Source organism: Ceratotherium simum, chromosome 23, assembly GCF_057802395.1.
Source record: "Ceratotherium simum simum isolate JZ-2026a chromosome 23, ASM5780239v1, whole genome shotgun sequence".
NCBI lineage: Eukaryota > Metazoa > Chordata > Mammalia > Perissodactyla > Rhinocerotidae > Ceratotherium > Ceratotherium simum.
In genome coordinates, this window is record NC_141922.1 from 5,776,525 (window position 1) to 5,786,424 (window position 9,900).

Consider the following 9,900-nt stretch of genomic DNA (forward strand, 5'->3'; position numbering starts at 1 on the left):
GAAACCTCATTTTTCAGAGGACAGTGAAGGCAAGAGGTGGCCATGACTGTGGCTGAACCACATTATCATGTATAATCTTCAAAGTCCAGCCCCAGGATAGGTGTACTAGTCATCCCGTCTTACAGATGGTAGTACTGGGGCTCAGAGATGATGAATGTTAAAAAAAAAGAACCTTACCCATTTTCACACAGACAGTAAGTAGAGGATTCATATGGAGGGAAGAATGACCTTTCTCTGTACGTTACGGGTTACTTTCGAATTTGTGTTTTCCTTTATTTCACAGCATTTGATGGTAACTGAAAATCGTTTAATCACTCACACTTGATGGGAGCACATAAAGATGATGCACTTCTTTACGGATTGGTGGATGCTGCTGAACACAGGGGCTGTGGGGTTTTAAGCTGGCATTGTGGGTTACGTCCAGGCTTGATGTCCTCGGGCTGCAGCTCCATCTCCATGTTCTGTAACTTACCGGAGAACAGTTGTTGATTTAACAAGGCACCATGCCAGGCACGAGAGATGCAACAGTTAAATGATAATTATTGCCGTCTTTAAGAAAGTTTTATTCTAATGGGGATAGAGAAGCAATGTAACTTAAAGACACACATATGATACAAAGAAATGGAAAAGGACTGCAAATAGGAGAGAATAGAGTAATATGGTAGAGTGCCTGTCTTAGGGAAAGTGGAGGAAAAATCCATGAGAAGATTACATTTGAGCTTGAACTTGGATGCTGAGAAGGAGGCAGGCACATAGAGGTCTGTGGAGAAGAGAGGAGATCCCAAGCTGAAGGAACAGTATATGAAGATGTCCTGTGGCAGGAAGCAACACGTCACATTGAGGAGTTCTGAATGGAGAATTAAGGGAGCTGAGATCAGAGAGAGAGCCTGGTCAGTAAAGCCTTCAGGGACAGGGTAGGGGGTGTGGATTTTACTCTAATAGTAATGAAAAACCAGCGAAGAGTCTTCAGAAATGTCCTTCTGGCAGATTTGGGAGAGCAAGCCAGGAGGCCAGGAGACCAGGTAGAAGGTGCTGCAATAGTCCAGGTGAGGAGGATGAGCTGGGACTTGGGAGGTCATTGTGGAGGTGGTGGAATAGAAGCTCTTTGGGAAGTGTTCTGGAGGTACTGCTGAAGGAAGTTACTGATGCAAGCTGTAGGGGAGGGAGAGAGCACTCTTCTACGCTGTTCTGAGTGTTGAGTGGATGAAGGAGACATAGGCTGAAACAAAGGAGAAGTGGGGGACCATTAGTTGTTTTAGAAAGGTTAACTTGGGATGCCTGAAGACTCCTAAGGAGACAGCCCAGTGCAGCTGGATATATATATATACCTGGAGGTCAGAGAGGAGATCCCACTAAAGATCTAAATAGAGTTTTCAGCATAGAGAATGTATCTACAGCCATGGCAATGGATGTGACCTCTTCTCTGTATACACTTCCCTCTAGGAAAATAGAGCTGAGCCTCAGTGCATTGCAACTCCTGGAGTTCATAGAAAAGGATGAGTCCGAGGAAAGCTTGAGGAAGAGGCAGCAAAGTAGGCAGAAGCCAGCTTGGTTGGTGTCAGTCAAGCCCAGAGAAGAGAGGTTTTCGTAAAGAATTGGGGATCAGCTATGATGACTGCTGCTGAAAGGCCAGATAAGGGGAGAGCAGAGTTGCCTATTGGCTGGAACTAGGTGGAAGCGTCACAGAAAGTTGTTAAAGTAAATTTCAGAGTAGTGATGGGTCTGAGTGCCTAACTGAGTTGGTTGGGGACACATTAGAAGTGACAGCATAGAGACATTAATACAGAGAACTCCTCAAGGAATTTTGCTGGGAAGAAGAACAGAGAGGGATGTAGGGATAGGTATATCTATATATCTCCATCTACATCTGTATCATCTATATCTATATCATCTGTATCTATATATATCTACATAAATATATATCCAAATATATCTATCTAAATTATATCTATCTATACTTAAATTATATCTATCTAAATTATATTTATATCTAAGTTATATATATATATATGTATATTTCTAAATCTAGGATCTAGGAGCATAAGTTCACTTCTTTCTACATTTCTTGGCTTACTTTTGGTGTCTTACTCAAGGTGTGGCACCTGTCCCTCCATATTGCTCTTACTAATGGGAGTTTCCTGTCTTTGTAGCCCCTGTCACTCATCTGTGCCTTGGTCCAGAGGCCACAGCAAAATGGAGGGGCGAATGGACTTGCACGGAGTTTAGATCTCTTGCAAAGTGAGGCAGCAACGGGCTTTTCAAAGGCAAATGGAGTCTGGTCACGGAGCATTTTGGCTTGAGGCTGATGTGTGGTTTTTTATTCTGGAGGTAATACAAGGCCAGTAGGTTTTTAAGCAAATGTGACTTGGCTTGTGTTTCAGAAAAGCGGATGTTCACTATATGTGAGGTAAGTGAACTACTGAGTAAATGAGAGATAAAAAGGAGATTTTCTTTTAAGTGAGAAAATAATTGAGAGAGCTGAGAAAGAACAGAGGCAGGATGAGCAGGCCATTCTGACAGTGACTTGGAGGTGGGAATGGAGGGAGAGAAGCAGAAGCCAACCCAATGTGGGTGAGAACCACAAGATCCAAGAGGAGGGTCTTGTGAGAAGGAAGATGAGCCTGCTGTGGAGAGTCAGGTATCCAGACTGTCTGAAGAGCAGAGAGCTAGAAAGGCATGGTAAGATTGTGCTGGGCAGAAAAACCCAGAGAAACCAGCCGCATTCCCGGTGGAAGAACATGTCTTTCAGGCTTCACACCAGTCCATTAGTCATGGACTCCTTGGTCTCCTCTCTTGCCACTGTGACTTTTGTCCCCAGCCTTCTCAAGCACTGAATAATCACAGTTCCCAGTAGAGAGAGTTTTGTAAGAAGATAAATAGCATAATTACCTGTGTGTCAATCCACATGACGTTACCGCGCCAAGCAAACATTAACTTGAGCTGCCGCTGCTAAAACAAGATTAACATCTAATCAGGATGTTCAAGAACTACTTGTCCTACCTTCAATTTGTGGTATGAATCATGTTTCATAGTTCTTTTCTTTTCTCCCCAAGAGCTCATTATAATCTACGTCGTTCACTTCAGAAATGCAATCATCCGCTACACCAGCCCCATTCGTAAGGACCAAGTGATATTTCACATCGGTGTGAGTGGAGAGGTTAAGTGTTTTTCATAGTCCCTGTTGAGAAACTTGACCTACAGTCATCCTTGGCCCAGCGTAGGGGACACTCTCTAGTGCAGGATGAGAAAGGAGAGGACAGCCAAGGAAAATTCCTAGTACCCTCTCCATCCGAAGCTATGGGTTCAGAAACAATGGTAGGGCCTCGGAACCAGGGCCAGGGTGGGGGAAGAATGTGAAGTGGGAGACAGATAGGGTGTCAGAACCCTGCAGGGCAGCCTGTCCAAGGGCTCCATCTGAGAGACAAGAGCCATAGATAAGTCTGGAGTTCAGGGCCTTACAGCCTAGACTCAGAAAAAACCCCAAACCCTACTAGATCCTTTAAAAAATATGTCATATCACATGATAACTCTGTTCTAGTCATTCCACTGCCTTCTCGTCTCATTTGAATTAAAAGCCTGATTCCTTACAATGAGTTATAGAATCTGACATTACCTAGGCTATGCCCCCACTCCATTCTCGCTCCCTGTCCCCCAACCAACTTATTCTGATACTTGCTCCAGCCGTGGCTCATTCTGGTTACACTAGTTCCTTAATGGACCTCAAATACACAAGGCAGGCTGCTGCCCCAGAGCCTTTGCACATGCAGTTTCCTTTGTCACTCTCTTCTCGTGGATAACCAAATGAGTGCATCATCTGTTTTGGTCTCTACATAAATGTCAACTTGTCTCTCTGGCTTTCTCTGAGAATCTCATGCAAATTACCCCTTTTCCTTATTTCAGATTTCTATTTATCTTGTTTTTTTTTTTTTTTTTTTGTCTCCAGAGCAGCTATCATCATCAAATGCAAGTGTTTACTGTTTGTCTCCTTCCTCTAGAATGTAACTCCATGAGGGCAGAGCTTTGTCTATTTAGATTACTGCTTGATCTTCAGGGGCTATAACATTTTCTGGAGCAGAGGTGGGCTCAACAAATATTTATAGAATGGATTTATAACTGGACATTCTCTATATGCTGATCAAGATAGTCTCAATGAGTCAGGAAGTATTGCAACAGAGTCAGGAGTTCTTCATTTTCTAACACAACTAATGATAATGAGAACAGGTGCTGTTCCAAACATCTAGAACTTGACATGCATTCATTAACTGAATCCTGACGACAAATCTCTGAGTTAGGTTTTACTATTAACGTGTCTTTTTACTAATGAATTAAAAGAATAAACAAAGGCACAGAAAAATTAAGCAATTCGCCCCAAGTTCCACAATTAGTGAATGGAGGGGTCTGATTTCAGAGTCTATATTCTCAGGCATGGTGGTGATCATAAGTGCTGTCACTAAAGACTTCCAACTTTTCTTCTTTTTGGACACAAGGTATAATTTTACTTTCCTAAATTCTTTGAAGTTAGTCAATGCCATCTGATTCTCTTTGGTCAAAGAAATATGAACAGGATTCACCTGTGTTACTCCTTGGTGACATTTTCAGTGTTTTAATGGCCTCCTGGTCACCCTATTGGTGAGAAGGGATTCCCACCCTAGGGTTATGGGGGTGGTCAAACACATAACATACAACATTGGACAGAGGAGATGGATAGCAGTTTATCAGTTACATGTATTGACAGATCAGGGTGAGGACACTGCACGCCATGCAGGGACATATGGGGTTGCACTTGGGAACAGAGTGAACAAGGAGAGATGCTAGGAGGCAAACTTTGTAGTATCAAGAGGGTGAGGTGCCCCCTGGTTCCTGTGGGAGAATGTGGTTGGCTTGTTTGAATACTTCTGTAGACCGGCAGGGAATGATCCCTGCTACTCAGGGATTAGCAGGAAGTGTTCCTGGTACCCTTGCTAGGAGGGGACCTTATCCATGGGAACAGAGTGAGGAGGGGAACTTGTGGTGAAGCCATTCAAGGCTTTCACAGTTTTACCAGATGTCGAGGCAGCACGTAATATTGAGACTTGATTTTAGGCCTGATGCCACATAGACTGGGTGTGGGGTCACCTTGTGTCCTTCTCACTCTTGGGGGATCCTGGAGGCACGTATGGAGGCAGACCATCTACAGCCTGGGCCCCTGTCTGACAATGACATGCAGAACAGCCTCACCAACCCACACTGAACCAGACTCATAATGTGAGAGAGAAATATACTCATGGTGTTGTCCAAACTGACGTCTAAGATGGCCCCCAAGATTCCTGCTCCCTGGTGGACACACCTTCTCTCAGTTATTCAATCAAACAATGGTGTAAGTGCTTCTGTGAAGGGATTTTTGCAGATGTGATTAAATTCCCTCATCAGTTTGAGTTAATAAAAAGGGATATTATCCTAGGTGAGATTGACCTAATCAGGAGAGCCATTGAAAGGGACTGGACCCTTCCTGAAGAGAAAGATTTGAAGCATGAGAGGGTGTATGGAGGGGACCACATGGCAAGCACCTGAGAGTGGCCTCTAGAAGCTGAGAGTGGTCCTGGCTGATAGCTGCAAGAAAATGTGGACATTTTATTCCTAAGATCACAAGGAAATCAATTCTGCCAACAACCTGAGGGAGCTTCCCTAGTTGAGCCTCCAGATGAAGACACAGCCCCAGCTGACCCCTCAATATCAGCCTGTGAAACCATGAGCAGAGGACTCACCTAAAACTTGTTGGACTTCTGACCCGCAGAAACAGTGAGGTGATAATTTTGTATTGCTTTAAGCTGGTAGTTTGTGGTAATTTGTTACACAGCAATAGAAAACTAATACAGTTGTGTTAGTTGTGTTAAGCTGAGATATGGTTGCTGTTATTGGTGGTGTTACTGCAGCATAATCTACACATTTTGACTGGAAAAACCATTATGGACAACTGCCTTCTTTGTGGCAATTAACACATTTGTAACTACCCAATAATCCAATTATTCATTTCCCCAAATTACATGCCCCATGATTTGAGGGAGATCTTGTCCATGTATTCACTTTGGTACCCTCAGCATTTATCTGTGAATCTGCCACATTGTGGACATTCAATGAATGTCTGTGAAATGAACATACGAAAGGAGATGAGAAAATCATATCCAGTGTTGCACCATGGAAAGAGAAGTCAACTGAGTGTGGGTGAAGGAAACATTCAGGAAGGAAGTTATTCATGAAGGATGAAGAGGTGAAAAAGGGTGGATAGGTTGGGGAGGGGTTCTAGGCATAGAAGACAACATAAAGAGATGAGGCTGGCGATAGCATAGCCCGTGTGAGCCTTTGCCAAGAATTGGGTAGGACTGCAGGACGTGGAATTGGTGAGATGGAAAATTAAAACAGGAGGCTGTGAAAATCCATCCGTGCTCACTGAGAACATCAGCATCTTTAGAACGTCTCACCTCATCTCTCCATGACAAACTCAGAATTCCAATCCAAGTAGTGAAAGCCATCAGAAGGGAGCAAACAGTAACAAGCAAGTGTGAAGTTACAGGTTTTTTTCCTCAATAAAAATATAAAACTAGAGCTTGACAAATCATTTTGGGCCAAGACTAAAAACAAACAAACAAAAATATTAAAGCTGAAATCCTGATAAGGATGATTTTGGTCTTACAATTGTCTATGATGTGAAGCTCAAATCACTCGGGCTGCCAGGACACCAATATGTATTCTTTTGCAATAAGATTGCTGCTTCTCTTTATCTGTTCGAGACTCCAGACTAAAAAATTGAATGTAGTCATGTGTTTCAAGGCTGCACCCCGAGACTCAAGGTTTAAAGAAAACAATAGCTTTTATTTCTCTTAGTTTGTGTCATGTCAAGGGCTTTGCATGCATTGTCTGATGACATCGTACTGGATCCTGGTTTACAGTTGGGAAAATAAAGGAATGGGAGGCTATTGATTTTCCCAAGGTCACATAGTACGCTGAGGTTTTGGCCCAGGGCTGAGAGATTTCAAAGTCCATGTCCTTCCCACGATGGCAAACTCTTCCAGAACTGCTTCTATTTAAATATTAATTTTGGATGTATGAAGCATGTCTCTTATCTCACGTTTCCCCTAAATACTTTGGGTTAGGTGAAGCATTTTGACGATGAAGAAATGAATGATTAGAGAAGTTATTTCTTTCCTTACTCCTTCCCTCCCTCCACCCATCCCTGCCTCCCTTTTTTCCCTCCCTTCCTCCCTCCCTCCTCTCTCCCTTCTTCTCCTTCCTTCCTTCTTTCCTTCCTTCCTTCCTTCCTGCCTGCCTGCTTGCCTTCCTTCCCATGTTTACAATCATCTAAAATGGATTAGTCAATGTGCTAGACTATAAGGAAATGAATGAAGACATGAAAAATACAGTGTCTGCACTCAAGGAGCTCAGAATCAGTAAAGTCTGATTTTGAAATTCAGATAGTTATAACACAAAGTGATAAATGCTGTGATAGAAGAATGTGAAATATTTAATAGGACCACAGGAGTGGGAATAAATAACTGAGTCAAGATATTGGTGAAAGTTTCATAAGCTGGTGGGTGAGTTATGATAGGTGAATGAAGCTCTCCAAGAGGCTAAAATACTTGGGGGGTTATTCCAAGGAGAGGGAAAGGTATGCTCTAAATCAAAGATTCTTCATTCACTTAGTGATAACTTTTTGGCAACTGAGTATGTGTCAGATGCTGTGTGAGGTCGTGGGGACCAGTGGTGTCTTAGAGGAATGCTAGCGCCCTACCCTCATGGAGTTTAAACTGTAGTTAGGAAAAGGGATTGTATTAGTCCAGGTACTCTGAGAAGGAGACACTGACATGAGATTAAACAAGCAAGGATTTTATTAGGATATTGCCTGTGTGAGAAAAAATAAGGAGGGAGCCAGGAGAGGCTGGAGAGCTATAAGTCTGTGATACAAGTCTGAGTGAAAGAGAAAAGGAGAGATGATTTTGTAGAAGCTGCCTAGATGGCCATGTAGTCTAAGGCAGGTTTGGCAAAACCAATAGGGAATCCTGGAGCCAAACTTGTCTGTCTGAGGAGTCCCATATCGCTGGGTAACAGGTTTGTTTTAGCATCCCTACTGTGCTCCATCACTGGCTGGTAGTGGCCCATGGGAGGTGTGGTCTGGTAGTAAACTCAAGGATGGATATCAAAGCACAGGAGCTGGGACCCTCAGTCAGTTATGCTCCCTGTAGTTAGAAGATGGTGATATGCATTCTCAGGGACACCAAAGGGACATTAACCAAGGAACCACACAGATCATGCGATCTGCATCAAGCACTAAGAAGATACAAGGTTCTATGGAAGCGTAGGATGGTGGGAGTTGAACTAGTCAGGAGGACAGAAAGGGCTCTCTGGGTGGTGATGAGTGAGTTTAGGTAGAAAGGATTAGGTGAAGGCCCAGCGGGTAAAGGAAAGGAGAAGTGCAGCAGAGAGAAGAGACACACAATGGACCTATAGAATGAGGGAACCCGTGGAAAGAACTTAAACTATGCCTGGAGGGAGCAGAGGAGGCAAGATGACATGTGTGCTGAGGTTGGCAAGCTAAACACAGGCCAGCCATGCAAGGTCCTGCCTAGATTTTCAGTTTTTGTTCTAACTCAGTGAGAAGTCATTAGAAAGTTTTACATGGCATCAAATTTGCATTTCACGAAGATGGTTCTGGCTGCTGCCAGAAAAATAGATTGAAGAAAGACTAAGATGGAAGCTGGGAGAACAGTTAAGGGGCTGTTTCAATAATCCACGCTTAAAGGGGAAGGAAAATTGGACTAGGGTGGCAGAGGTATGTGGTTGTTCATGAAAAGTGGACAGATGAGATGTTTAGGAGGCAAACACCCCTGGACTGGTGGTGGATTGGAACCACAAGCCCCGGGAGTACTGGGCAGAAGGGATGGACACAAAGACAGTGGGAGACAGTGAGATAAGACTTGGTGACCTAGCATCTTATTTCCCAAGAGCCAATGTCCTTCCTGGACTTCCAAATTTTATCTCTGGACTGACCCTACCACCATGCCCAGGGGAATGGGGCACCTGCCCCAGACCTGCCTTCCCACCATCTGTGCCAAATTATAAGTTCATCAAATAATGTCACTAAAGCGTGATCTTGCAGGGAGACAAACTTTCAAACGCTGCTCCAGTGCAACTGGTCATGCAGTTTGAAAGCCTGAAAAATTATTCCATACCTCGTCAGAGATGTAGACCTCACTGAAACATGGTGTGAAATTGTGACAATAACACTGGGCCAACCGAACAAGAGGTACATTTCCACTTATGGACTTACCATGTCCTGAGGCAAAACTTGGGCTGTTCTATTGTGAAGACAGAAGTGAAGAACAGACACTGGAGATGGTTTAGCAGTCCTGGCCTCAATGATTTGTTTTACAATGACATCCTAAATTGTAGCTTTGGACACACATTGGCTTTGCACACAAATTCACAAGCATAAACTTCTCGTTCACAAAGAAATGGACTCTAGCTCGTTTTTCTTGAAATCCAAGGAACTGGAGATCCATCTTTTATTTGCCTCCTTGGTTTGGTTTGAATCAGATGCAGAAAAGCATATCTGTATTATAAGAAAAACAGTCCTTCAAGGTCAATGACAAATGCCAAGTGACAGCCTCCTGGTCAGGGATACAGTGAAGGGGAGGGGATGGTTATGGCCTGTGGAGCTCACTGTCTACCAGAAGCAGATGGGTAGCAAGAAAGTAGAAGTGCCAGATTGCCCATCTTTTTTTTTTCCCAGAAAATAAAGGCTTTCATGTATGTGTTTCTGACTTTTGACCAAAAGCTTTCCAAAATGCCTTCTGGGTCAAACAAAAGATATGGCCTATGAATGCCAGTTTTTGACCTAAGATTTTAACTTAATAACCCCTCTTTCCT